The sequence below is a fragment of the Sarcophilus harrisii genome, chromosome 1, assembly GCF_902635505.1.
Source record: "Sarcophilus harrisii chromosome 1, mSarHar1.11, whole genome shotgun sequence".
NCBI classification, from domain to species: domain Eukaryota; kingdom Metazoa; phylum Chordata; class Mammalia; order Dasyuromorphia; family Dasyuridae; genus Sarcophilus; species Sarcophilus harrisii.
In genome coordinates, this window is record NC_045426.1 from 498,710,978 (window position 1) to 498,738,694 (window position 27,717).

Consider the following 27,717-nt stretch of genomic DNA (forward strand, 5'->3'; position numbering starts at 1 on the left):
TATCTGGCCACTGGATCCAGGTGGTTCTGGAGGGAAAAGTGAGGCAGGTGATCTTGCCCAGCTCTCCCTCATTAAATCCCATTCACTTGCATGTCATGGCATCATAATGTCACAATCCTCTCTGTCTCTCTCTTTCTCTCTCTATCTACTTGCTTCAAGGTGCAGTGTTATTTATTAAGATTCTTTCTTCACTGACATTTACTCATTACTAAATAGGTCCACTAGTTGCAGTGGACAAAAATGCATTTCCTGGTGTCCATCCTTCAAGTGTCAAAACATCCCCAAAGAGCTATGTTAGTCCTCAGACAACAAAATACAATTTTCCTGCCCTCTGTTTATATTTAGGCTTATAGAATCATAGATTTCAAAGTGATAGGGATCTCAAGGGCCATTAAGACCAATCTCATCATTTTACAGATGAGGAAAATGAGATTCAAGAAAGTTAAATAGAGATGCTCATATTCATAATGGCAGGAATAATCAGAAACAGGATTTGAAGACAGGTCCTTTGAATTCAAATCCAATGCTCTTTCCACCTCATCTTACTGTTTTCTAGAGCTTGAATTCTATTATTCAAGTTTGTAGGATCACTTGCACACTGAGGTATTAAAATAAGACTGTAGTGGAAAAATTCTTACACAATCCTCACATTTTATTTTTTAAAAAGGAGGACAAGGAGAGAAAATGAAAAAGGGTAAAGAATGGAAGAGGGTAGGAAAGGAAAGCAACGAAGTTTGTCTTGACAGGATCTTCTGAACATTATATGTGTACCCAACTCTAATTTGACTGTTTTTCAGAAATCAAGGAGAACCAAATTTTCATAGCTGGCAGTTACTAAGGACAGTTTTTCTTTATTTTCCCTCAGTATATTGGAATTCTTTTGGGGAAGGGGCTAGGTGTCTCTGATACAGTAGTAAATGATGGAAGTTTGAAAAATTTATTCACTAGAATTTATGAAGTAACACAAAATACCAATTAATAACAAATAGCAAAATTGGCACCAACATATTAATGCAATCACTGGAAATCAAAGTGTTAATTGTTTTTCAGAGGATAATGGATTTTCTATAATGGATAACTGAATCTTTGTCAAGAAAGCATATTTGAGACAGAAAAGGAAAACATAAAAAATCAAATATGAATTGGCCCTGTTATTTTTTATAACAATACTTAGTTAACAATTGAAGAAAGTGGTTTTTGAAAGAGGGAGTTTCCAACTTACATATATGCCAGGTACAGAAAGGACTGTGATCAGTTTTCATGCATAGTTTTTGTACCTTAGGCATTCAACTGCAATCATTCATTCAGAAAGAACAGAAACATGCCACAGAGAAAATTCATTCTGCATGGGGAAAAACTGTTTAAAATAGGTTCATGTGTCAAAGTAAATCATAGAGGAGTTTTTTTCAAAAGCCCTTTGATTTTGATATATACCTTATTTTTTTAATGGGGCTTTTCCTTTCTTTTGTTAGCTACATAATGTTTCCCCAAGTTCAGTGCTAAATTCAGTAACAGCATTCTTTATCTTTTGTTCAGTAGAGGCAATTATGCATCTCTGGTAACTGTAGATTTCACATACTAAAAATATGATTATAGTACTTATCATTTTTATGTCACTTCCTATTTTATAAGTGCTTTACACCCGCTTCCTTTGATTCAAGGAAGTAGAAAAAGAAAGCCTATAGGTGGGAAATAACTCCAGTGGCTGAGTCTTTGAAAAGATAAACCAGTTGGAAAAAGTTGAGTGGGATGTAGGAAAGCAGGATGAGGAAAAATGTTATCAGACAACCCTGTCCAATTTAATTTACACAGCATTCTCTGAAGCAAATAAAAAAGAACCCGTGTGACAAAAGTGAGGGAACTGAGATGGGGGATAAATGAATTCCAAGAGCACAAACTGTCAGTGAAGTCATTAGAAATAGGAGATCTTTGGCTGACATAGTATAATGTGCTGGCAGCTAGAAAGTACAGTGAATAGAATGGGTCTGGAGTCAAGAAGACTTGAGGCACTCACTAGTTGTGTGATCCTCAGTTTACCCAACTGGAAAATGAATTGGAAAAGGAAATGTCAAACTACCCCAGTATCTTTGCCAAGAAAATCCCAAATGGGGTCAACAAAGAGTCAGACATTTGTGGGAGAAATAGAATTCTTCATGGGGAAGTGAGTAAAGATAAGAGAGTTAAGCAATAGTGCAGAATACTGGAGATAGAGGCCCTAGATTTAAAACTAACTTCTAAAGCTCATTTCCTTTATGAGTTTAGGCAAGTCATTCACTCTCAATGGACCTTTTTGCTTATCCATGCATTAAAGGGACAAGAAACTGAGACTGGAAGTACAGGTGCCATTCCCTTCCTGCTTTTCTCGACATTCAACACTAAAGTATATTTGTTCTTTTTAAAAAAAATTTTTAGTATGCTTACTTCAAGGGGAATAATGATAGTTTCTTTAAAATACAAATGTGAATACTCAGTGCCATTTTCAAATAGGATTTTCTTAACTCTTTTTTAGTTGTGGAAAATTAAATTACTATTTCTATTTAACATACTGCATGTATACAGCACATAATATAGAGCAAAGAGCAAGTAAAATCTTTTTGACCATCCCTTAACATTCCCTGCCCTGCCTGACAGTATCACATATACACTTTTTTCTTTTTTTTTTTTTAATTTCTGTTTATTAAAAAAAAACAATAGAAACAAAAAGTCAGAAAAGGAAAACAAAACAACAAAACAGAGCACTGCCATGTGCACAGCAGAATATCAGGAAGGATTTAAAATATTTAAGAATAAATTTCCAGTTCAAGAAAAGATATATAATAGCAGAAGAAATTATGTGTCCATCTTCTCTTTGCTTCCTTGTAGGTTGTTCCTTTGTTCTCTACTGCATACCTTTTTAAATTCTTTTTTTCCCTTTCATCCCCAAGCAGGCTATAGTTAAGCACAGATATATTTAATAGATATATACATACACACACGTACACCTCCACACACACACATATATATATATATATATATATATATATTTTTTTTTTTTCACACCTATCCACAGACCCACACATATATACATATATCTATATATACACATACATATAGCAATATGCACATATATATATATATACATATACTCACATATATACACATGCACTTACACATAAGTAAACATACCTCTAAAACAATATTATTGTGACTGATATATAATGTAGATTTCTCTCTTGGCTGAATCTTTGAGTTTGTCTGAAATCAATGATATATACTTTTAATGTATGTGAATGTTGATTGAACTTCAATGATAATCTAATATTTAATATTCAAAATTCTCCACAATCTGGCTCTACTCTACCTTTCTAGTTTTTCTTCATAATATTTTCTGTCATATAGTCTACACTTCATCCTCTGACCATATTCCTTCTTTTCAGTGACCACAATCTTACCTCATGCCATTTCTTGAAAATTTCCCACCTTCTTCACTTCAACAATTGGTTTGAAACCCATCTCTTCCGCAAAGCTTTCCTGGATTTCCCAAATTTACTTCATTTGGTTGTGTTTATCTCAAGTTATTCTTAAATGAGTGTGGGATCCAAAATCTGAACTCATGGCACACTGCTTATGTTTTTCTTATGTGTCTAAATTCTAATTTGTCTTTTAGTCATTTGTATATATATATGTAGTCATTCATTGAGTTTGTTGAGGGCAGATGCTATGTTATCTATATACAAGAGGCTATCTTGTATCTCCCAAAGTACTAGTTACAGAAACATGTAATATGTAAGTCATTAAAACCATGTAATAACAGTTGAACTAATGAATGAGCTAATTAATGCAGACTAATACAATCTATAGCAATATTTTGAAGGCACTGAAGATAAGTTTTTTTTATTAGACTAGATAAAAGAATGAGGCAGAAATAATTATATTTTCATAGATTTAAAGTTTTAGAGGTCATTTAGTCCACCCACCAACCTAATTTTACATATAGGGAAACAGACCCAGATAATATAAACAATTTGTTCAAAATCACAATTATTAAATAATAAAGTTATTAAATAATAAAGCCATTACTGGAATGTAAGGTTCTCTTGATTCCAATTGCACTTATACCTCTTAATCACTCTATCTACCAGAGCCATTAAAGCTAGGAGAATGGAGGTTTAGTGGCTAGAGAATGGGACTTGGCGTCTGGAAAACCTGAGTTCAGATTCTGCCTCACATATATTGTAGCTATATGACTCTTGGCAAGTCATTTAACCTCTGTTTGCTTTAGATTTTTTACGTTGAAAATGATAAAAATACCTACCTCTCAGGTTAGTTGTGAGAATCAAATGAGATATTTGCAAAGCTCTTTGCAAAACTTAAAGTCCTATGTTGTAATAACAACAATTATTATTATTATTATTTTTATCATTAGAGTTTTTAAGCTGGAGAGTCAGAGGGTATTCCCAAATTAGTTTGAAGGGCAAAGTTCTCTCTCCATTTGTCAGCTTCCTTTTTTTTCAGTTTTGCCAAGCAGTTGTACATGAGTTAGAGCCTCAAAGTTGCTTTAATTTGTACTTCTCTAATTATTAGTGATTTAGAACATTTTTCATATGGCTCTTGATAAGTTGAATTTCTTCACCAGAAAACTTCCTGTTCCCATTTGTCAACTGGAGTCTTACTCACTTGAATCAATTTCTTTATATCCTGAAAATGAGAATCTTCTTGGTTTAATTTCTTGCAAAAAATTCTCCCAACTATGTCTTTACTTTCTAATTTTAGCTGCATTGATGTATGTGTATATGCATATGGATAAAGTTCTCTTGATTTTATGTAATCAGAATTATCCATTTTTATTTTGTGTTCTATCTATTCTTCAGTCAAGAACAATTTCCTTATTTATAAATCTAAAAGATAATGTCTTCCTTGCTCTTCTCTTTTGTTTATGATCCCATCTTAATATCCTAAGGTGTGTATCCATTTGAAGTTCATCTTGGAAAATGGCGCATGATATTAGTGTATACTTCATTTTTGCTAGACTATTATCCAGTTTTCTCAGCTATTGTTGAACATTAAGTATCCCAATATCTTTGATCTTTGGGTTTATTAAACCCCAAATCATTATGTTTATCTGTTACTATATACTGCCAAAACCACTGGTTGACCTCTTTATTTCTTACAGAGAGCATCTTTGTGCTGATATGAAAAGTAACAAGGTCCCTATTCATGCAACAGGGGAAGGTTAAAGATTAGTCAGTGTGCTATCACTAGATCTTATTGATGTCTGGGTCTCAGATTATAAATGCTCAATTTCTTTTCTTTGGTTTGGCAAAGCTGCCTTGTACCAGCAGATATATATAGGGAATTGGGAAATCCATTATAATAAAGCTAAGGCTTTGCCTCTCTACTGAGGTACAATTACATTGTATGTATTGACAAACACATCCTATTGTCTCTTACTTTCTGTCTGCAATACTTTTCTATTTAATTATGTCTTCTGTGGTGAAAAAATATTATCTGGTAAGGCAGATTTCCTGATAAACGACCTCACAGGGTCCTAAAAAACAATGAGAAATTAAAAACTACAAACTGAAACTGATATCAAGATTTAATAAGACATGTATTTTGATATATTCTTTGGAAGTTCAGGAATGTTAAATATTAGCCAAAGGAAAATGTTATGTAAAGAATGTTAAGAATATTCCTTCATTTCAACCCATTTCTATGATAGAAAGCAATGAAACCCTACTACTTGGATTATTGTTAAAACATGAATTTATACCTTCACACATACACAGTACTTCCTTCACTTCTGACAAGTCAGAGCTAGATAGTGTCAACACCCACCCTCATAAAAGCAGCCTTAAGTTTCTGGCCATCTTCTCCAAGATTTTGTGGAAGAGATCACTGGAACTTTGTTCTCAATGATCATTGATTTACCAGGTGCCCTTTCACACTGCTGATGGTGGCTGGTGGAAGTGCGTGCTTCTAGGATCTTTCCCTTCACCACTGTAAGCTTCCAATCTACATCTGCATTATTATTTGTCACTTGTCTGTAAAGATCTTTCTTTCCATTCAGACTGATATAAACACTGTTCCCTGAAACCATTTTGTATTTTCCTAGCTACAAAATTTGCTGGTGACAATATTTAAATTCTGAATTCCTTCCTCCTTCTCTGTTAACTGATATCCAATTATCCTTCTAGATTCCCTAATCTCTTTTACTGACTTTGGATTCCCACAAAAACTAATACAGTACCTCACAGAGGTAGATGTTCAATAAATATTTGTTTATTGATTAGTTAATTCACTTTGTTAAATTTGGATTTTAGGATTGTTTTGCTTTAATTTTAGCTCCAAAATGTTTTTAACACAAGATTCTTCCATACAGAGTTTCTAGGAGATGAGTAGATGTCTCAATTCAATTTAATTAATGAAAATTTATTAAAGATTACTATGCTAGGTTTCAGAGATATGAAAGCAAAAAATATACCTGTGCACTCCGACTCAAGCAACTTGCAATTTATTGGAAGTCCATGTATATCATGTTTGGGTGGCTAAGTGGCACAGTGGATAGAGTACTGGGTCTGGGGTTAAGTAGACTCTTCCGAGTTTAAATCAGACCTCAGAAACTTACTAACGTATGACCTACAGTCATACATGTAATAACTGGCAAAGAGAAGATTGGATCTCATGTCTTCTAACTGCAATACTCTTTTTCTATCTCTCTATCATTGAGAAAACTTCCATGCAAATGTGTATATATGTACCCACATACACATATATGTACATATATACAGACATGCATGCAGATATTTGTACCTAAATACTTTGTTGGGCAGCTAAGTGACACAATGGTTGTGTGACCCTGGGCAACAAGTCATTCAACCCTGTTTGCCTCAGTTTCTCCATCTGTAAAATGAGTGGAAGAAGGAAATAGCAAACCAAGTAGCTTAGCCAAGAAAGCCTCAAATGGGGTCACAAAGAGTTGGACACAATTAAACAACAAAAATGAAATAGAATCCTGATTTCAGGTAGGATAAGGTGAAATTTTTCTTACCATAATCCATAAAACTAAAGGTAGAATTCAGGTGGGTCAGGATTGAAAATGATATTCAAAGTGCAGGCACATGGTTAGGAAAGGAGGATTTTCCTGTTCTTCACTCCCCAATTGGTGGTTTAAACAGACTTGGTGGGGGGAAGAATCTTTTATTTCATATTGAATAAAATCTGTGTTTGGACTTTAGAGAAACACAACTACACAATCATAGATCCATACAGAAATCTGGGGGAACATAGACATGGTAGCATTGTTCTTGACTGGTTGTTTCAGTTGACTGGCACCTGCCTGGACCTCTACATTCTCAATTATTTATGCTTTCTCTGGTGTGGACATTTTTTTTCCAATGATGCAGAACATAGCCCTATGTCTTCCTGTTTATAAAACACAAAAGAAAAATACCCAAGAACCCTTGTCCACTGTGTTTATATTGCTATACAATTCCCATGAGTCTGACCTGACATCTATTTCTACATTTATTTGATATAACTTTCTTTGTAAACCAAATTCAAAGACAGCTTGAATTCTATCTCCATCCATTGCTTTCTCTGCATAAGCCATATGCTGGGTGAATCCTTGTGTGAACAGAATCTAAGCAATGTAGAATCCTTTGGGACTATTTTTGAAACTCACCTCAAAGTTCTTATCTCCTCATACCATGCTAACTTCACTCTAAGAGAGTATGGTTTCAAATTGCATTTAGAATTGAACATCATTTAATCAGAAGTGATCTTTAATTGGAATATAAAAATAGAATTAATATTTGGTAGCGATTCATCTATTTTATCACACTGTGAGTTATTACTTTACATTAGTACTTTTTTGGTCTTTAGATTCTATTATTCTTTCTCCTCAATTAAAAGCAATGTTAAGTGACTTGGGAAATGAAAATTTTATTCTCCTAAAGATGCAGAGCCCCATGACTGTCATGTTTCTAATAACTTTTTAGGAGAATCTCGGGGGTTCTCTAAGTATACCATCATATCATTAGCAAAGAGTGATAATTTGGTTTCCTCATTGCCTACTCTAATTCTTCTAATCTCTTTCTCAACTCTTATTGCCAAAGCTAGCATTTCTAATACAATATTGAATAGTAACAGTGATAGTGGGCAACCTGATATTATTGGGAATGGTTGAAGTTTGTCCACATTACATATGATGCTTACTGATGGTTTTAAATAGATGCTACTGATTATTTTAAGGAAAAGTCCATTTATTACTATACTCTCAAGTGTTTTTAATAGGAATGGATGTTGGATTTTATCAAATGCTTTTTCTGCATCTATTGAGATGATCATATGGTTTTTGTTAATTTGGTTATTAACATGGCCAATTATACTGATAGTTTTCCTAATATTGAACCAGTCCTGCATTCCTGGTATAAATCCTGCTTGATTGTGGTGTATTATCCTGGGGATGATTTTCTGTAGTCTTTTTGCTAATATTTTATTTAAGATTTTAGCATCAATATTCATTAGGGAGATTGGTCTATAATTTTCTTTCTCTGTTTTCAACCTACCTGATTTAGGTATCAGTACCATGTCTGTGTCATAAAAGGAATTTGGTAGGACTCCTCCATTCCTTATTTTTTTCAAATAGTTTATATAGCATTGGGGCTAATTGTTCTTTAAATGTTTGGTAGAATTCACATGTAATTCCATCTGGTCATGGGGATTTTTTTAGGGAGTTGATTAATAGCTTGTTCTATTTCTTTTTCTGAAATGGGACTATTTAAACAATTTACTTTATCCTCTGTTAATCTGGGAAGCCTATATTTTTGGAAGTAGTCATCCATGCCTCTAAGGATATAAAATTTTCCCTTATTGCCGCTTTGGCTGCATCCCACAAATTTTGGTATGATGTCTCACTGTTGTCATTATCTTGAGTGAAATTATTAATTGTGTCTATAATTTGCTGTTTCACCCAATCATTCTTTAAGATGAGATTATTTAGTTTCCAATTACTTTTTGGTCTATTTACCCCTAACTTTTTGTTGAATGTAATTTTTATTGCATCGTGATCTGAAAAGAAAGAATTTACTATTTCTGCCTTCCTGCATTTAATTTTGAGGTCTTTATGTCCTAATATATGGTCAATTTTTGTGTAGGTTCCATGAACTGCTGAGAAGAAAGTATGCTCCTTTCTGTCATCATTCAGTTTTCTCCAAAGATCTATCCTACTTAATTTTTCTAATATTCTATTTACCTCTTTAATTTCTTTCTTATTTGTTTTGTGATTTGATTTATCTAATTCTGAGAGTGCAAGATTGTGGTCTCCCACTATTTTAGTTTTGCTGTCTATTTCTTCTTGCAAGTCTCTTAACTTCTCCTTTAGGAAGTTAGATGCTGTACCACTTGGTGCATATATGTTTAATATTGATATTACTTCATTGTCTATAGTACCCTTTAGTAAGATATAGTTTCCTTCCTTATCTCTTTTAATTAGATCAATTTTTGCTTTTGCTTGATCTGAGATAAGGTGGCTACCCTTGCTTTTTTGACTTCACCTGAAGCATAATAGATTCTGCTCCAACTTTTTACCTTTACTCTATATGTATCTCCCTGTTTTAAATGTGTTTCCTGTAAACAACATATTGTAGGGTTCTAACTTTTGATCCAGTCTGCTATCTGCCTTCACTTTATGGGAGAGTTCATCCCATTCACATTTATGGTTAAAATTACTAATTCTGTATTTCCTGCCATCATAATATCCCCAGATTGTGCTTTTCTTTTTCTTGCCTCCCTTCCCCCCCTTCCCTAGTATTAAACTTAGGGGTCGCACTTGCATCATGTAGCTCTCCCTCTTTAGCATCCCTCTCTCCTCCCTTTAAATCCCTTCCCTTTTCTTTTACCCTTCCCTTTTTACTTTCTTTCCTTTTCCCTTTTCTTCTCCCACTTTTTAATGAGGTGAGAGAAGATTCTCTGTAAAATAAATGTCAATTATTTTGTCTTTGAGCCAACTCTGATGAGAGTAATATTCACAAAATGTTCCTCCCCCTAAGTTCCCTCAGATATGATATGTGGGATGTAGTTTCCCTCTTTTTATCTCCCCTTTTCCCTTTTTCTGACACTATCTCCTTTCCATTTCTACTTCCCTTTTTATATCATCAAAATCAAATTATAAATGTGGTTTTTATGTATATCCTCAAGTTCTCAAGAATTCTGTTTATCTTTTTCTGCTTTTCTTGAGTCCTATGGTTGGAGATCAAATTTTTTGTTTAAATCTGATTTTTTCCTTAGAAACAAATGGAATTCCTCTGTTTCATTAAATGTCCATCTTCTTCCATGGAAAAATTCTCAGCTTAGCTGGGTAGTTTATTCTTGTCTGCATTCCAAGTTCTTTTGCCTTTTGGAATATCAGATTCCAGGCCGTTCAGCAGCCAGATCTTGAGTGACCCTTATTGTGGCACCTCGGTATTTGAATTGTTTTTTCTTGGCTGCTTGTAATATTTTTTTCTTTAGTCTTATAGTTCTGAAGTTTGGCCACAATATTTCTTGGAGTTTTTATTTTAGGGTCTTTTTCAGAAGATGTTCAATGAATTCTTTCAGTGACTATTTTACCTTCTGGTTCTATTACTTCTGGGCAGTTCTCTTTGATGATTTCCTGTAAAATAGTATCTAGACTCTTTTTATCATCATAATTTTCAGGTAGTCCAATGATCCTCAGGTTATCTCTCCTTGATCTATTTTCCAGGTCTGTTGTTTTTCCAAGTAAATATTTGACCTTTTTTTTTTCTAACCTCTCATTTTTTTGGTTTTGCTTGATTGATTCTTGATATCTCAATGAATCAGTCATTTCTATTTGTTCAGTTCTGATTTTTAGTGAGTTATTTTCTTCATTAGCTTTTTTTTTTTTTTTTTTTTTTTTTTTTTTTTTTTTTTTTTTTTTTTTTTTTTTTTTTTTTACTTCTTTTTCTATATGTCCAATTGAGTTTTTAAATGAGTTGTTTTGCTCTATGGAATTTTTTCCCATTTCACTAATTTTTTTTAGTGAGTTATTTTCTTTTTCCAATTCATAAATTCTATTTCCCTGACTTCTTGGGAGTTTTTTACCTTTTCCAATTCACATTTCAGGAAGTTGTTGCTCTCTTGCATAGCTTCTCTTTCCTTTCCCCATTTTTCTTCTAGTTCTCTTTTAAGGTTTTTAATAGTCTCTTTTAGGAGAGCCTTTTGTGTTGGGGACCAGCAATTGTCTGGAGACTGTCTGCTATTAGTCTCCTCAGGGTTGAAAAGCTGCTCTCTTTCTATATAGAAACTATGGATCATCCTTTTGATTTTTTTACTCATTTTTTAAAGCCTGTAGGGTCTGCCTTCAGGGCCAGGAGGTTACTAGCTTCCTCTGCAGAGCAGTGATAGTTGTATGGATGGATAGCTGTCCTGCCAACTGGCTACAAAGAGCAGTGAGGTACAGGAGTGCTCTGGGAAAGAGTTCCCCACCAGGAAGTAACTCATGCCTGCAGGGTCGAGCTGGGAAAGTGCCCTGCAAAGAACCCCGGCTGTGTGGGATAACGACTGCCCTGGGGCTAGAGGCTGAGCAGTGAGAGTTTCACTACCCCAAGTCAAGGACTGCCCTGGGGCTGTGGGTATTAGTGGCTGAGCAGTGAATAGCCCTGCCTGAAGTGTTTCTGCCCCAGGAAGCACAGTCCTGCTGGGGAAGTTCTATTGCCCCAAGCTGAGCCTCCCACTGTGCAGATTAGAGGCTGCTCAGGTTATGCTTCCCTGCTATGAAGATTTGTAACTGCTCCCACAAAAACCCTGGACTGCAGGATGTGGCTGCAGGGCTGTGTTATGGGCCTGCCTTGAGTCACTTCCGGGTTTTGGTGGTTACAGCCAGATTTTGTTAGGTTCTGGCGTTTTTTAGAGTACCCTCTGTTTTAGGCTTTAATTTCTCTGCCAGTTTACTGCTTTGTAATCAAGGCAGAGCAGTTAGCCGATAGCAGAGTTGTCTCTACAACTTCTCTAGCCACAGAGATCACCCCCCCACCCTCCTACCCCCCACCCCCCTGGTTTGCTCAGGAGGCTAGTCTCTCCCTGCCTGTGCTGGTCTGTTCCTAGCTTCTCAGGACAAACCTTTCCTGGCGATCTTCCAGATTATCTTTAGTGTGTGAATTGTTGTGCTTCTAAACTTCTTGGGTTTTAGCAGTCAGTGCTATTTTTGAGGCTGAATTTAATGTTGGTTGTGAGGGCATTAGAGGAGCTTAGAAAGTCGCATGTGCCTTCTCCGCCATCTTGGCTCTGCCCCCCATGACTGTCATGTTAAAGCTTGCATTATATGAAGCAAACATTATTTACATATATTCAAAATAGTCATATGTACAACGTGAATATATGATTTTTTTTCCCCACAGAAGTTCTTTTTGCTTATTTAATATTACTTAAGGAGAAGTCTGGCATATATATGTATTTGGGGACACCTTGCATCTCTGGTTTTTCAGAATACTGGGTATACCAGGATCCATGGATGTATATGAAATCTTATTGCTTTACTTAAATCTCCCTCAGTTCAAAATATCTTGTGTCTGACTCTTTGTGAAGCTAATTGGGTTTTCTTGGCAGAGACACTACAGTAAATGCCATTTCCTTCTCTACCTTATTTTACAGATGAGGAAACTAAGGCAGACAGGGTTAAGTGACTTTCCTAGAGTCACATAGCAAGTGTCTGATTTGAAGAGATTTGAAATCAGGAAGAGAAGTCTTCCTTATTCCAGGTTCAGTGCTCTATCCACTACCTAGCTGCCCTCTCTCATTGATTTGAGACACATACTTTTTCTCTTAATAGAGGGCTTATTTAAGTCCAGTGTGGTTTGGTGTCAAGTTTCGGAAGAATTTCTTCCATATTTATACATCCATGAAGAGCAGTAGGGTATATTAGAAACAATAGTAGTTGAAGTTTTATTGGACCTGGATTTTTATCTTGCTTTAGATATTTACAAGCTGTGTTAACATGGGTTTATCACTTAATTTCTGTGAATTTCACTTTCCTCATTCATAAAATACACCTAATAATGCTTGTATTGCTGATTGCACATGGTTATTATGAAGAAAAGTACTTTATAATAAAATACTATATAAATGTGAGTTTTATTCTTTCAAAATTTGATTTCATTATTACCAAGCCTACAGGAGGCATTCTTTAAGTCATTATTTTTGGAAAGATAATCAGCATCACTGACCATGCAAAGAAGAATTTTTTTATAGTACAAGAAGAGAGGAACAGTTTCTGACCCTTTGAAATCTGAATAGATGGAAGAATGTTCATTAATTTCTATATCCCCATTTTGACAAAACTTGATATTCATTTCTGAATTGTGTACCAGGAAGTTGGATGTCATTTGCATATCTTCTCAGACGTCCATGCTATGAAATTATTACCAGCCCCATGAGGAATCAAGCCCAGATACTTTGGGCTTGGTAGAAAAAAAAACTCTTCCTAGGCTAATTCATGAACATTCTTCTAAAATGACTGTCCTTGAGATAAATGAAGATTTTCTTAGCATACACATATCCCCAAATTCTCGTTCTAGCATTAAGCAGATCACTTAGCCTCAAGATTATGGCTTAGAGACATTCTCACATAGACCATATAGCAGGAATAGGGAATGTTTGGGTGATGGACCATATCATTTGCTAAGGAAACCACAGGCTATGATGAGCTGAAAGCTAGGTACAACAACTTCCACTTCTTGTGTTCCATTAAGTTGATAATTTTGTATGGCTCACAAATGATATAAATGTCCAAATGGCCCTTGGCAGAAAAAAAGTTCCCCACCTCTGTCATATAATGTAACAGTTAAAGTAAATTGAGACACAAATTCTTGTGTATGACTAACTTATTGGTAAAGCACAGTTTTACCGATAAATATCTCTGCTTCTTCAGCAAAGCTAAGACCCAAAACAAAGTGGGCAGGTTTTTTTTTCCAGTAGTATTGGGGAGTACAGGACATAGAATAGGACTTAATGGGGAATTTTAAAAATTGTTTAAAAGTTTGATATCATGAATGATGAAATATGATTATAGAACTGAGGTATGGGGACAATATTATTAGTTAGAAATTGGGAATTAGGGGCTTGCAACAATTCCCTCCACCATTCCTGTGACTAAGTGGTTCTTTAAGTCCAATGTCCATGAATGAAGTTATGTAGTGATCAATAAACATTTGATTGATTTCATATTTGAGAGGCCTTTCAGGGTCATACAGGCTTAGCTATTCTGGAGCAAGGTACCATTCATCAGTGAAGTGGAGCTGCCAGACCCCAGCAGATTCTAAGTCATGCAGAAGTGTAGAAGCAACTCCAGAGCTACCGAATGGCTGACAGTGTTCTCCCTGTGGCCCACAGGGACCACATACCTAAAGCTACCTTCGAGGAAAGCCACTTTTCCTGTCTGGAGGTAACAACATGCTTCAGTGACTCTAGGAGCCAGAACAAGATGCCTTTTGATGTTGGCTATAAAGAATCTGTGATTACTCTCTTTACCAGCCCCACACGTACCTTGCTGAAGGGTACAGTTTACCTGTGAAACTGAAAGGTCAAGCTCTTTTGGAAACTTTTGTCTGAATCATTACTCTTTTATTTTAAAATATTCAGATGCTACCTCTTCCTTGATGCTTTTCCTGTTGCCCCTTAGTGAAAGGCATCCTGATAGCAAATTGATATGTTTTTCTTTTCTTCACCCACCACCTTGGTTTGGGGTATTTAGTAGATATTAATAGATATGTCATATCAGAATATTTATGAGACTTTAAATACTTTGCAAGCGACTACTAATCTTTGCATATTTGTGTGGTACTATAGCTGGGGTTCATGGACCCCCCCAAATGATGTGGGTATGGATTTCAAGGGACCTGGGAAGTTGGGTGGGAGAAAATGTCATCTTTATTTTCATTAACCTTTGGTTTTCTTTGTAATCCCATACATAGAAGTAACTAGCTGCTCTGGTGAGTAGACTTCTAGATTTGCAGTCAGGATGATTTGAGTTCAAATTCCACTTCAGATTACTTACTAGTTGTGTGACGCTGGGCAAATCACTTAATATCTCTCAGTCTCAGTTTCTTTATCTGTGAAATGAGGATGATAAGATCTACATCATAGGGTTATTGTGAGGCTAAAATGAGATAACTTATATAGAGTGATTTTTCTTTTGTAAATCTTAAAGCATTACATACAACCTAAAATAGTTATGCTTTTAATTTTATGTGCCTTCAAATATTATTCTGAGAGGGGATCCATAAATTTCATCAGACTGACAAAGGGCTTCATGACCCAACAAAAAGTTAAGATCCTCTTTTGTGGAGAAATCTAGAGACATGTCCTAAATTGGTCATTTAACCTCTAGTTTTAAGACCACAGATGAGAATTGATATGGACTTCTCCTTGGAGAATGTAGTCAGAGCATCCCTCGCTCTGTTTGCATCAGAGGGAGCAATATGAGGCAATAATATGATCTTATTATCTCCCAAATAAGAAAAAGAAAAGCTTAATTTTCTATAGCCCAGTTGAAAAATCATGAATGGAAGTTTTTCTACAAATATTTCATGATTATTGTTATTATTTATGTTAACCTAGCTTTAAGAAGCTTTCAAATTTTTCAAATCCAAATGAATAAGAAACAGTACAAGTATAGATAGGTGAAATATTAAAAGGGGAAAAAAATCACAAAATTCTAATCTTCTATATTGGTTTAAGTGCCAAGGTAAACCAAGAAATAGGCAAAAAATAGCAAGGGAAATCAGATCAATTTACCAGCTGACCTCGGGAAAACACACATTGAGGAAAGATGCAGTTAGAAATCCATGCATATATAGATCCATGAATACATTTCCTTGCAAGAAACTAGAAAATCAGCAAGCTTCATTGTCAGAATTGTGAATAAATACTTAAGCTCTTCTGGGGCTGCAAAACATATACTTAGGAAGATATATTTGCAATAGAATGAATTCAGTAGGTGTGATTTGCTAGCTAATGGCTCTTTTATAAGATACACAATTTCTCTGGAAAGAAATGACAATTTTTCCCAGATGCACTCAAATGAATAGTGAAAAGTATTTTGTACAGTGCATTCCTTATTAAATATATATATATATATATATATATATATATATATATATATATATAATTTCACCTCTACACAACCATTCCAGCTTTCAAAAGATGGGATTCTTCCATCCATTAAGATTCATGCATAGTTTTCCTCTAGATAGGTTCTAAGTTAGATAGTTAATAAATCCTGTTTGGGATTTTCTTAGCAGAGATTCTACATTGGTTTGCCATTTCATTTTACAGATGACAAAACTGAGGCAAACAGGGTGAAGTGACTTGCCCAAGGTCACACAGTTAATAAATGTCTTGAAGTCAGATTTGAACTAAGGATGATAATGATGATGCTATTTAGCTGCCCAATAAATCATTTAGATTTATCTAAATATCTGCATGCATGTTTGTGTGTATATGTATATACATATATATATATATATATGTACACACATAAGCATATGGTTTTATGGAACCTTTCTCAATGACAGATGGAAAAAGAGTTGGTTTCATAGTTGAGATACATGGAATACAATTTTCTCTGCCAGTTACCACGTGCATGACTGGAAGCAAGTCACATAAGCTCTCTGGGTCTCAGTTTTCTCATCTGTAAAGTAAAAGGGTTGGGATAAACGACCTTTAAAAGCTCCCTTACAATTTTACAATTCTATGATTTGAGGCCTCTATTATTGAAAATGAGCTGTCTTCCAATAACTAAGACACATTTCTTAGGTGATGGTCTCTCAATTTGAAAAAAAAAATTTGTTCCATCTCCTGTGAGAAAATTTTCATATTAGATTATTAGTAAACACTTCATATTTAAGCATAGTCTTTTGTTACTTAAATATGTTTCAGACTCTAGTTCTCAAGTATTTTCTTTTTAAATAATTGTAATTTTCCTTATCTCTATATCATCTTAATATATAGCTGAAGGCAACAAGGAGATATAGTTTTTAGAGCAAGACTTGAAGTCATAATGACTTGAGCTCCAATCCTACCTTAGACACATTATTGACTATTTGATTGACTCCTGAGCCTTTGTTTCTCCATCTGTTAAATGAGGATAATAACAGCACTTACCTCATAGGGTTGTTGTGAGGATTAAATGAAATAGCACATGTAAAGTGCTTTATAAAACTTAAGGCTCTATAATTATCATTATTATTTCTTCTAAAAATGAATCTTAGTCTTTTGGCTTCTGATTTCACTTTCCACTGACTATTAAATAGGAGTCTCCTGTAAGGGTTTTCATTATATGACATTTAATATCTTGAACATAGAGACATTTCAAGTTCTTTGCTGTTTTTATTTAGTAATCTCATTTCTACATGATTTTAAAACTTTATTTTTAAGAGCTAAGTGAATGTGGAAGAATTCAGAGGGCACTTAAGCAGAACCCCCAATAATGCTTGTCTTATCTCTTCACTGGATATACCACAGTGAAATTACAGATTAATGAGAATGCTCAGAGAAGAGCATGTATTGTTGAATTTGATTTTCTGGTTAATTGAGGTTTTTAAAAACTTAATTATATCAACCTTTATCATAGAAAATCTTCCCATTAGGTATTAGTTCTAATTCCCACCTAAGTAAGGGAAATAGCCAGTCATAATTTAATCTTTGTGCATTTTTCAGAAGCATGGGGGGAGAAGGGGAAATCATCTTGTTTTTCCCCTAACCCATTGTATTCACTTTATATGTAGTTTCTTTTGCATGGAATAATGCTTTTTTCTCTTCCCTTAGCTTGCCTCTTCCCCCTTCATTTCCCTCTTCCCAGACATATCTTTTACTGTGCTCTCTCCCACTCTGGTCCACTCTTTTTGGCATTCGTTTCCCCCCTTCTACCCACTCATTGACTTTGCCTTCCCTGATTTACAGCTTTCTGGGATTTATAAGAGGAACCTTTTCTAGCTTCTTAACTATTTTGCCAGTGCATTTCCTCCCTCTTTTGAACTTTAGTTCTTCTAGGTTAACACAATTGTAGTGTTTCACTGAGGTTTATTAATACAAAAAGAAATCAAAACTCTGTCATTTGTTAGTGGCTTTTCCTGACATTTACACTCCAAACTGAATGAAACATAACTAAAACAGGCAATTACTTGAAAGTTCCTTTGCATTTCGTTGGTTACCATTTTAATACTTCCTTTATTCAGTGGGAATAGATCTGTCCTCTATAAAGAACAGTTGCATGTAGAGGCAGGTAGATACAAATTCTTGGAAATGTGAGTTACATGTACGATAAAACCAGGTTATAAAGACCCATAAGCTTGATGATACTAAAAGTTGAATCATATCTCAAATTTACAATGCACAAGAATAGCTAGTGAATTTTTTTCACACAATATGGTGAATTTTAGCTAGGCATGGCACAGTTACTTCCAATATTGCCATTACAATGGGGCTGGTAATGCCTTTTTGTACAGTGGTTTCATTTCTATAAATGCTGATACATTTTCCCCTTTGAAGACATTTAATTCAGAAGAAAAAAAAAAAGGTTGGGATCTATAAAAAACAAGGATACATTAAAAATGACTTGTGATTTATTTGGTACAGAGAATTCCCAGTATGAAAACTTCCCCTATCAAGGTGATCAGCAGTATCTCTACAACATAGTTTTGGAGTATTGCCTAGATCACTGAGGATAAATGGCTTCGGTCATACACAGCCAGTATGAATCAAATGGGGTACCTGAAACCAGGTCTTTTTGGTTTTATGGACAGTATTCATTTCACTACACTACACCACTTCAGATAAAAGCAAAAGTAGTCTTTTAACAATATTAACCAATGTTGATCCACTCCAGAACTGATTTATTTGTTGAAATATTTCTTATTTCTGAACCTGACACACAAAGTTCCCCAATTTTGGGGCCACTTAAATGCTCAGCTAATGCCCTTGTCACTGTGCTTCAAACAGAGAAAAGGAAAACACTGTCTCAGGCTGACCTATTGGCATTTTGACTTGGGGTTATCCTTTGATGCTATTTCTGGCTCTACTTTATTATGATCCCATGGACAACATGGGATTTTCAAGCTCCTTGAGCATTCTTTAACCAAGTAAACTTTCTCTATAAAGTGTGTGCCTTCCTCTTTTCAGTTATGCTGAAACACATTTTTATGATTATATCCCCGCTTAAGATGTCCTGATGTTAGCTGGATTTTGCAATTAAGCTACCTATTTACTTAGCTGAGTTAAAGCTATGTCCAAAGCCTTTCCTTGATCCAGGGTGCTCGCTTCTATTACCTGTGTCCTACCAATTTTTAGCAATTGTTCTGACTCACCTGTTGGGTGCTCTCAGCATTAACCCACTAATGATTTTTTTTTTTACACCTGATATGCCCTGACTTAATTGCTCTTTGTGTAGGAGTCAGGATGGGCCCAGAAGCTTTGACTATTAATATCAATGACCAAAATCATTACTATCCTAGGTTCAAGCTTGAGCATCCCCTTCCTCAGTGTTGTGGTGTGTTTCTGTTCTTGTCCTCTGATCTATACATCTTTGTATTCCTCTAGGCAAATAAAAATTCCATTCTTATTTTATCTGTCACCACAATGATATCTCTCGTCTTTTTAAACTCTGAAATGATCTGATTCTGCAGCGACAGTATCACAGAATTTCATTCACTCTTTCCTTGAAATGTCCTTCTTACAAATAACAGAGATGACAACAAAATGAGCGTAAACACATACATTTTGAAAAGGTAACTAAGTTGTAGCAAACTTTTTAACAGCTTAGTCAACAAAACCCACAGAGTTACCAATGTACTGACACAGCAAATTGGAGACATTCTTATTTCTATACTATAGAAAGCAGAAAAAAATTCACCCCAAAGGATAAACTAAAAGATGTCAACAGTTCACCCTGTTAAAAAGAGATAAAAGAAATGGGTTTTTACCTTCTTTAATCAATCTTCCATTTTAGTAAGTTGCAAGGCGAGAGAGGAGGAAAACTTTGCAGAGCTTTTTAACACAGATCTCTTATGGTTCTGGCTGCTCAGTTCTCTAAAAATAATCAAAAGGCAGTTGTTAAACTATGAAATGTGGAGAAAAATTAATACCAATCTCAAAGAGCTACTCTTATCAAGTATTAAATTTGCTGATGTCAAGAGTTTTCTATAGTAATATTCTTATAGGCCATCAAATTTTGTGTATCTAGCCTTATTTTCTAAAAAGACATAAAAATTTTAATGCGTTTATAATAACCTGGATCTGACATTCTATAATTTATTTATTCACCAATGAATTATTAGCAAGAGATTCTTCTGATTTCTTTTGAATTCAGTCAAAAAGAAGTAAGAAAATATGTGATTTTGTAAGCTAAGGCACACTTAAAATATTACATTTTCTTTTTCTTATTCATTCTACCACTATTAGGAAGCATCTGTGACTACAAAAGCGCTTGGGGAAACATGGAATGCAGCAATGTAGAAAACCAAAAAGGAAACTCTGAAAATGATGAATCATCACCAGCCATGCTGCTTTGGGCTGCAAGTACCAAACAAATAGCCATTAGCTACTAATGGTATCTCCTCAACACACTGACCAAAAAGGGGAAAATACACCTGAGGTTAGAGCTATGAAAAGAATGATTGATCTTGTATATTATTCCCAAAGGCATAAAGCATATATTTGGTATTATTGGAATTCTTAGTGCCTAGCATAGTCAGCATCTGGAATATGGTAAGTGCTTGATAAATATTGTCAATTAATTATATAAATATCAAGCATTCAAAATAGCTGCTTTCTGCAGATTTATCTATTTCAGAACTCAAACAAATATTGATAACTGAATTCATGTCCATTGAACACAAAAAAAATGAAGAGTAACAGGCAAAATGGCTTGTTTATGAGAGTAAATGACAGAATTAACATGCATTTTGCTCATGCCATGATACCAGGATTTGGTATCCTTCAATAATTAAAAAAACATGACAACTGTGTTTGTCAGATAACTCATGTATATTTCTTATGAGGAAATGCTATGTCATGCACTTTGAAAGAATATGAAAATAGATTAAGTAGTTGATGAAGATGAAATGAAAAACAACAATCCACTGAGTAGAAATAAAATGGTATTTAGGAATGAAGATTTGCATATCATATAATCATCAATTGTCTCACTCCCTCCTCCTTTTCTTTCTTTCTTTCTTTTTTTTTTTTTTTTTTAAAGAACACCTGTCTCCTAATAAATTATTTGCAGAATTTGTCTAAGCTACATATTAAGCTGGAGACTGGTGACATGATCGAATGAGGTGCTGGAATATTAAATCAAAGGTGGAAAAGTAGCAATGGGACTCATTTTTGTTTGACAGGGAGGCACTGTCAATGTCGGATATGGAATATTGTGCATGAAAACTTCAAAATACACTCTCTTAGGTTCAAAATTTCAGTCTACTGTCACAAACCCCAACTACAGTTGTATCCCAGGCATGTAGTTCCTAAACTGATAAACTACCTCTGAGCAATTTCCAAGGTCTTAACCTGTTATTTAATGAATTCTGGTGGACATTTATAGAGGGTGAAAATATTTTCTTCTACTTCCTTTATAGAGGAAGTAACTGAGACTCAAAGGTCCAATGATTTAGATTAGATTTTTGTGTTCTGCCTTCTAGTCCACATCTCCTTCTATTAAGAAGTGGCCATGTAATACGAGAGAAACTGCCATGAGTGGAGATTTAAATTTTTAATGTGGAGTTTAAGCCAACTGATGGAAATGGGAATATGCTTCCATAGCATTTGGTACAGAGAAATTGAGGCAGAGGGTTTATATAGAGTTTGAAAGCAGAATACAAAAGCCGAGAATGCAATTAGCTTTTACATCTGTTGTTATCTTTACTTCAAAGAGAGAAGCAAAGAGAGAGGAGCTAACTTGATATTATTGATATGGAGCTTGTGACTCAGGTCCTGTAAAAGAGGAGAGGAAAGCTAGATAACATAACCTGGTGTCTTTGTTCTTGAGAATATTTCTATTCCGTAGTTTTTGGACAGGGCTGAAATCAGAAAGTTAAGCCCCTAAAGACTTTTTCATTTCTATACTTCAATGTGTTGCAATGGTATGTGAAGGGGATTTGGAGCCTCAAGATTTAAAGTTTTCTTTTTAAACTCAATTTTTCTAAGTCTAATTGCACAAGTGAAAAAGGTGAGGGGGGAGTATGGCTGCCTATCCAGGGCCCAACATGGGAAGGGGCGGGGTATAGCCTAACAGCCAAAATTCCTTAAGAAAGAAGTCAAAGTCAGAAACAAAGGTCCAGTCAAAATATTCAAAATGACTCTGTTTTTGTGGGAGCAAAGAACTAAAAACCAAGTAGGTAATCTATCAGAAAATGAACAAATTGTGATAAATCCATCTAATTGAGTATTATTACAGAGAAGAAATAGTGAATGTGAAAAATTAAAAAGAAATGATAAGGTATATATTTGCTGATACAAAAGGAAAAAAGCAGAACCTAAAGAAGTTATACATTATACATGACTATGTATATATATGTATATAATATGACTATGACAGTGAAAATATTATTGTATTGCTAAAATGAAAGAGAACTCAGTAACTGAAAAACTAGTAATCATCCTCGAAAACATTATGAATCATATCTTCTCAGCAGAAGAGAAAAATACTAGGGCAGATATGTGAATATCATCAGATATTGTCACAGTATTGCGTATTTTTCTTTAACTCTTACTCTGTCATAAGGAAGAGTTTACTTTTGACATTTGAGGAGTATTTTCAAAAATGATTGCAATTTTAAAAAAAGTTATAGCTAAATATTTTAATAGCCAAATAATATAATTTGCAAGATGGTAGATTAGTTGCCTTTAATGATTCTCTGCAACCCCCCAAACTCTGAAAAATTAATGACAAATATAGAGTAAATGAATCTGAACCTCCAAGGTAAGAAGATTGATCATGCAGGGTAATAAATTTTTTTGAAAAAACATCACCTTCATGATTTATAGCAGCACTCATTACTCCCACTTTCCAATTTGTGTCACATGTCAAGTATTGGGAGCATAAGCAAATGTACAAGTTTATAGTTCAGTCTGGCTCTGGGGACTTTGACTAATTTTTCTCATCTCAGTGATCTGATTTGAACCATTGATGAAACAATAAGAGGTGGCAGACATGGATCCTTACCAGCCACATACATGGAAAGGCAAATGAGTAAAAGGAAAATGTACTGAAAACTGCAATACATTATGAAAAGTAGAATCTGCTAGGAGACAAAGAGTGGAGACACCTGAGAAAAGGGAGCTAAAAAAATACAGATAGAGCCCATCCATGAGCTAGTTTCCTCAGATCTGAGATCCAGCATTAGTTGAGCCTTCTTAACTCATAAAACGAAGAAGCTGAGAACGATCCAGTCTGTCCAGCTCTGGGCATCTGTGCACTAGAGAAGTTGTAGGAGTAAAATTTTGAGGAGGGAAACTAGATGTGAGTAATTAAAATACAAAAGAAAAGGTTTAAAGGCCAAAAGTTCAAGAGAGAACATGTGGATTAATAACCTTACTCGTTTAAAGGATCATGCATGAAAACAAGGTAAAGTGAATAAAACCTGAAAGATAATTCAAAACACTATGAATATCTACAATGCAATAAAGAAAAACTAATTGCAATTAGGCAATGAAAAGGAGAACCCCAAAGCTTTTCCAGACATCATAAATCAAAAGCAAAAAAAAAAAAACCCCTCCAAAATAATTTTAAAGAGAAATAAAATTAAAAAAATAAAATAGGATGGAAATTGTTGGAAATCAAAAACTGTCAACATCTAATTAAAAACACAGAAACAAAAGAGTAGGAAATTTGAATATATTAGATAATTTCTTCATAAAATAGAGGATCTGAGAAACACAATAATATAGTAAAGTAGGAAAAATGTTCAGAACAGAAGCAAAATACATCAGATTTAAAAGAAAACATAAATTCTATACAAGCCAATAAATTCTATTCAAAGCAACTGATCTTGGAGATAGGAGGCATAGGAGATAAGGTCTTTTGAAAGAACATGACAAATAAAAAACAAAACAAAACTTGAATATCATATTGCAATAAATAATGCAAGAGAACTGACGACTTACTGAGTATAGAAAATGGATCAATAGAATCCACAAGTCACTTACAGAAAAACAACCTACACAACTATATCTTTTAATATCTATAATAAACCACACATTTTTGGAAGCAAAAAGAATTACTATTTAACTATAAAGAAAGATAATTAAAAGATCTCAAGATTATTTTATAGCAATGAACAAAAGAATAAAAAAAGGAATAATGTATTCCAAAAGGCAACAGATTTCAAACTATAACTCAAAATAACATACTAAAGTTACATGTTTAAATTTAATCATTAGTGAAACAAACAAAAGTGAATCTCAACAAAAGTCAATTAATGAAGGCATTTCTGGAGATAAAGGCAAGAAAAGTGAGATATTGACTTACAAATGACTTAAACCAAAGGAACACAAGAAAAGTAAATAACTTCTTTTATCTATAATTTTTTTCATCTTTATATTCCATTTTGAAAAAAAGATTGGTCTGAGTTAAAGGAATGAGCAACGAAATTACCAAAGGACCTAAATTAGGCTAAAAAGAATGTCAGAATTTATAATATAAAATTTTATAAAGCAAAAAAAGCCCAGGGAAAATAAAAAAGGCAAATTTTGATCAGTTTTTTTTTTTTTTTTTTTTTTTTTTTTTTTTTTTTTTTGTGGTGTGCAAAACAACTACAAAGAAGAAAGGCAGCTAAGTGGAACTGTGGTTAAAATATCAGGACTGTAATTAGGAAGACCCGAGGTCAAGGAAGACCTCAGACACTTATTAGCTGTGTGACCCTGTATTACACTTAATGTTTAGTTGCCTTAATTCCCTGGAGGAGGAGAGATGGCAAACCACTCCAGTATCTTTGCTAAGAAAATCCTATGGCTAGTTATGGGCTATGAGGTCATGGAGAATCATACATGACTACAGAACTGAACAATAAATAGAAGTATATAGAGTATAACAATAGCAGTTTAACAAGAAATAGAAGTATATGAAAGTATTATAATAATAGAAATTGGAGGATCTTTAGCTGTATACCTTAAAAACCAATAGCAATCATTGAAATAAAAGCTTCAAGTTTATTTATATAAAATAAATAAGATGATAGAGGATAATGAAGGAATTTTTATTGAAAGCAATGGTTGGTTTAATTGTTTCAAAAATTGCTGGAGAGGTGGCCAGCACAGATGAAGTCACAGAAGCCAAATACCCTAGTGTTTTGAAGAAAATAATCAAATTCATAATGTTTTATATGTAATTATAATTTCATGAATTTAAATAACAACACTATTCATGAGATCCATTATTTGAACTAACTGGGACCTGGCTACTTTCATACAATGTCACAATAAAAATCCATAATATCTAGAACAGTTAAGGAAAATTATATTATACTTACAGGAACAATAGACAACTAAACAATTCAATATTAAACAAATGGTCACCAAATGACATATTATAGCATGTACATTTGTAGAAGAAGCCAATGGGATTGTAAAAAGACATATATAATAAGGAATTAACAAAAATAGAAAGAAAAACTCTAGTATAGATTAGTTTTAGAGGTGAATTCTATCAAATATTTAAAGAATAAATATTTATGCTATATAAAATATTCTCAAAAAATTAGAAAATAAATCACCAAACTGTCTGTGTGAGATAATTCTAATTATGTAATATAGTGCAGAACAAAGCAAAGAAAATCATCTACAACATAATAAAGTGATTATTGACATATTTTAAATGAAATCCTATTTGAAATTCCTATAGTTATATGTGTGCATATTTATACATATGCATATATGCCACACACATACATATATGTACATTATATTTATATACGCATATTTATATACTAATAGAAATCTAACAACAAGTTAATAGATTTCTATCAGTAAAAATGTTTCTTCATTAGGAAAGAATCAATACAATAACATTAAAAACAGAAGTGTGATAAACCACACAGTTATATAAAAAAAGTTTCATTAATTTATACTAAAAACCCCAAAAATTTATGTAGAGAAGTTGTCATGATTAAAAAGTATACATATAAAAACAAAAGCTAGGCTAATTTATAACTGGAATCATTCAAGGGTGTCCCAATAAACAGAGAAGCAAAGCGAAATTTCTTCTCTTCCTGATTATTATTTAACATAGTTCTATAAATATTAGCAACAACAATAAAACAAGATAAAGAAATGAAAGATATAAATATTGGCTAGAAGGAGACATCATTCTTGTCAGCTGTTGACATGATGTTTTACTTAAATAACCAGACAAGCAGCAAAGAAGAGACAATTAAAAGCTTTAGCCAAGTCATGAGATACAAAATGAATTCATGGAAATGTTTTATATTTGTGAATAGCAGTAACAAAATTTAGGAGGAAATAATAAAAAGGGAGATTCCACTCAAAATATTGTACATGAAAATATTTGTAGTAACACTTTTTGTTATAGCAAAGAACTGGAGAAAATTAATTTTCCATCAATTCAGTTTTTGCTAAGCAAACTATGGAACATGAATTTTATGTAATTATCTTCATTATACACAATTATGAATAAGATTCCTGAGATACACTTGTATGAACTGATGCAGAATGAAGTGAGCAGTACTAGGAAAACAATATGCACAACAACAATGTAAATAAAAATAATTAAAAAAAAAAACAAAACAACAATTATGCCTACATTTGGCCCCAGGGAACTGAAAAAAAAATGCTCCTCTCTCTAGACTTTTCCTAGATGTGAGGACCTATGGACATGGGATATTCTGTCATGGGAAATCACAGTTGATTTGTTGATTGGTTTTGCTGTACTACTCTTTTTCTCTTTTAACATCTTTGTGGTAAAGGATAATTCCCTAGATAATGAAAAAGGAGAGCTAGATTTGAAAAGTCAGGAGATAAGAAGTATATCAATTTTTAAAAAGTGGACAGAAAAGGTTAGCAGTGATACTGAAGAAATAAAAATAGGTAGGATTGAGTAGACTTGCATTTAAAGTATAGCTCTGTAAAATGGGGATGATAATAGCTGAATTGTGTACTTTGAAAGTTGTATTGATAATCAAAAGGAATAATTTACATGAAAGTTCTTTGTAAATGTCTAATACTAGGCAGATATTAGGTATATTAGTAATGGGGAAGGGAAGGATGTAAGTGTTTACATAGCATTTACTATATACCAGGCACAGCGCTAAGAGCTTTTACAAATATTTTCTTATTTGATTCATTTGAGAGAGGTGGATGCTGTTATGTCCATTTTATATTTAAAGAAATTGAGGCAAGCTTACATTAGCTAATTTGCTCAGGGTCACATAGTAGTGCCTAAGGCCAGATTATAACACAGGTCTTCCTGACTACAAGCTCAGTACTATGTATCCATCATGCTATCAAAGTGCTATTGATACTTAGAAATCTTGGTAGGGGAGGTTCTTAAAATTGTATGCTATAAATTATGGCTGTGTTGGTGATGATGAGGATGGTGATGATTATGATGAGATTAAGACCTGCAATATTTAAAGAGCCATGATGCTAGGAGATAAAACACTTTTAAACAATTGATAGAAAACTAATTTTACCAAGCAGATGCGGAAAATATAAATTCTTTAGTAATTTCAT

The 27,717-nt window shown here is 33.8% G+C and overlaps 1 protein-coding gene across 4 annotated transcripts in view; it reads right to left on the reverse strand.

Moving 5' to 3' along the window:
- The window catches only part of DLGAP1 (DLG associated protein 1), a 1,087,876-nt gene that overhangs the window by 666,005 nt on the left and 394,154 nt on the right, over positions 1 to 27,717 (reverse strand). For all 4 annotated transcript variants that reach the window (XM_031953084.1, XM_031952966.1, XM_031953020.1 and 1 more), the window contains exon 3: positions 19,956 to 20,061. The gene's annotated coding sequence lies outside the window, so the exon portion shown is untranslated. The remainder of the gene's footprint in view (positions 1 to 19,955; positions 20,062 to 27,717) is intronic.